This window comes from Cynoglossus semilaevis, chromosome W, assembly GCF_000523025.1.
Source record: "Cynoglossus semilaevis isolate Cse_v1.0 chromosome W, Cse_v1.0, whole genome shotgun sequence".
Classification (NCBI taxonomy): Eukaryota; Metazoa; Chordata; class Actinopteri; order Pleuronectiformes; family Cynoglossidae; genus Cynoglossus; species Cynoglossus semilaevis.
In genome coordinates this window covers 11,310,164-11,313,479 of record NC_024327.1, presented here as the reverse complement: position 1 = coordinate 11,313,479, position 3,316 = coordinate 11,310,164, and the positions used below count along the sequence as shown (strand labels likewise).

At 42.3% G+C, this 3,316-nt stretch overlaps 1 pseudogene; it reads right to left on the bottom strand.

Annotated features, from left to right (window-relative positions):
- LOC112486335 (beta,beta-carotene 9',10'-oxygenase-like) overlaps window positions 1-3,316 on the bottom strand; it is a 10,329-nt pseudogene that overhangs the window by 324 nt on the left and 6,689 nt on the right.

Here is a 3,316-nt window from a genome sequence, read left to right as displayed (position 1 = left end):
CAAAGTGTATCCTATCTCTCTCTCACACATGAATTTTGAAGGCCCCTCACTACCCTTCATTAATCAACATATACTTATGTGCACAGGGAAGAGAGCTTGTGGACACATTCATGGAGATGCACATAATCTGTATGTCAGATAAGCCAGCCGCTTGCAGGATAGCTCTGAGAGCGTGAATATAGGAAATTACAAATCTGGATATGGAAGACATTGTTTCAATTGTTGAAAGAAATAAGTGGCTGTCTCTGAGAAGTGTGTCTAATATGGTGAAGATATCATTATCAATTCACGAGATATGAAATAATAATAATACAACAGTTAAAGTTGAGCCTCTGCATATTAACTTGTGCTCAGCAAAACACTGGCATATGATCTCAGTTGAACCGAGAGTTTACATAGTGTGTTACCTTGAAAGCAGGATATTTGTGTTTAAAGCCCTCATATTCTCAGAGATAAAAGTGCTTTCAGAATGCTTGTAACCGCTGCTTGGCCGTTATTCACACTCAACCAAGGGATCTGAGGACATTTAGCTATCAAAGTGGGCACCATCTTCAAGTTTAACAGTTAATCCAATAAGAATTTAAAATTCAAATGGGTTGTGAGGGCAATGTTGATAAGCATTTGCTTCACCTCACCTCAAAGCTCTGCAAACACAAAATTTATAAGATTTCTATAAGGGGCAAACACACACAGAGGTTAAGCATGACTGATTAGATTAGGAATTATGTGGCTAATTAATGTGCATCTTTAAAGACATGTACTGCATGTTTATTAGTAGACACAGCCTGACTTGTGTATGAAACATGAGACATAAACTCAGAGCAGCTCATCCTCCAGTACTACATTTATTTAACAGTACACCATGATAGCTCTGATATTTCAACAACTTTAACAACTAGGACAAATATTTTAGTCTTTTCTAATTACAGTATGCAGCAATCTTGAGTAGCAACCATTTTATGTGGTAGTGAAGTAATAGTTGGTGCTGTAGTGAAGTAATAGTTGGTGGTGACTCACACATACATGTCGCTTCAAGGTTTTAAAGTGGGCGAGCTTCACATCGGTAACTGGGCACTTAAGAAAAGTTCTTAATGCGACAGTGACATAATGCCTGCAGTGCTGAGAAGAATAAAGTTATAGACATTTGTGGTAATAACTCAAAATGTAGTTCAACGTTGTCTTACTTGCTAACAGCTAACACAGGACTTGACAGTACAGCAGTGACTCTACGTTTAAATATTACCTAACAACTGAGATATATCAGCAAATCATTGATTTCCATCTCTTCCTGTTCTCTGTATCTTCTACTCTGACTCCAACTATCTGCATGTCCTCCCTCACTGCATCCATTTATCTCCTCTTTGGCCTTCCTCTCTTTCTCCTACCTGGTAGCTCCATCTCCAACATTCTTCTACCAATGTATCCACTGTCCCTCCTCTGCACATGTCCAAACCATCTCATCTGGCTTCTCTAGCTTTTTCTCCAAACCTTCCTGTCTGTGTTGTCCCTCTCATTCCTGATCCTGTCCATTCTTGTCACTCCTAAAGAGAATCTTAGCATCTCTGCCACCTCCAGCTCCGCCTCCTGTCTTCTGCCTATTGCTACCATCTCTAAACCATACATCATGGCTGATCTCACCACCGTCCTGTAAACCTTTCCTTTCACCTTAGCTGACACTCTTCTGTCACAGATCACTCCTGACACTTTTCTCCAGCTGTTCCATCCTGCCTGCACTCTATTTTTCACCTCTCTTCCACAGTCTGAGCTGCTCTGAACAGTTGATCCTAAGTACCTAAACTCCTGCACCTTCACCACCTCTGCTCCTTGTAGCCTCACTATTTCACTGTTCTCCCTTTTGTTTACACACATGTACTCTGTCTTGCTGCGACTAACCTTCATTCCTCTTCTTTCTAGTGCAAACCTCTACCTCTCTAGGTTCTCTTCTAGCTGCTGCCTACTCTCACTACAGATCGCAGTGTCATCTGCAAACAACATAGTCCATACTTCATCCTTTCTAACCTGATCTACCTTCTTCCTAATAGTCTCTCGTTCCTCATTCCTATGTTCCCTTTTATTTTCCTCATTCAACAACTCAAAGTATTCCTTCTATCTTCTCAGCACACTTTCCTCACTTGTGATTACGTTCCCATCTCTGTCCTTAATCAATCTCACCTGCTGCACATCCTTCCCAGCTTGATTTCTCTGTCTTGCCAATCTATACAATTCCTTTTCTCCTTCCTTTGTGTCCAAACTCTGGTACTCATATGCCTTTTGTTTGGCCTTGGCCACTTCCCTCTTCACCTCCCTTGTCCTCTCTTTGTACTCCAGTCTGTTCTCTTCTGTTCTGTCACTGCCCCATCTCTTCTTCTCTAATCTCTTTCTCTGCACACTCTCCTGGACCTCATCATTCCACCACCAGGTCTCTTTGTCTTCCTTTCTCTGCCTTGAGGACAATCCTAGCACATCCCTACCTGTCTCCCTAATCACTGCAGCTGTAGTCTCCCAATCATCTGGGAATTCCTCAACACGACCCAGAACTGCCCTTACCTTCTTCCTGAAGTCTTTACAACATTTCCTTAACTTTCCTTAATTTCCACCATTTGATCTTATGTTCTGTCTTCACTCTCTTCCTTTTTTTCACCTCCATCGTCATCTTGCACACTACCATCCAATGTTGTTTGGCTACACTCTCGCCTGCCACCGCTTTACAGTCTCTAATCTCCCTCAGATTACCTCTTCTACATAGAATATAACAATCTGTGTGGACCTGCCTCCACCCTTGTACGTCACCCTGTGTTCCTCTTTCTTTAAAAAATAGGTGTTTACCACAGCCATTTCCATTCTCTTTGCAAAATCTACCACTGCCTGTCCTTCCAAGTTTCTCTCCCTAACACCAAACCTACCCATCACTTCCTCATCACCTCTGTTCCCTTCCCCTACATGACCATTAAAGTCTGCTCCAATCACCACTCTCTCTCCCCTGGGGATGCTCTCTATCACCTAATCCAGCTCATTCCAGAACTTTTCCTTTTCTTCCAACTCAGCTCACCTGTGGGGCATAACCACTGACAACATTAATCATCACTCCTATTACCTTCACACACATCAACCTGTCTGACTCTTGTTTCACCTCCACCACATTTCTTGCATATTCTTCCTTTAGGTGCACCCCTACTCCATTTCTCTTCCCATCCAAAGCATGATAAAACAGTTTGTAGCCTCCTCCAATGTTTCTAGCCTTGCTGCCCTTCCACCTGGTCTCCTGCACACACAAAATGTCTCTTCTTCTCTCCATCATATCAGCTAGTTCTCTACT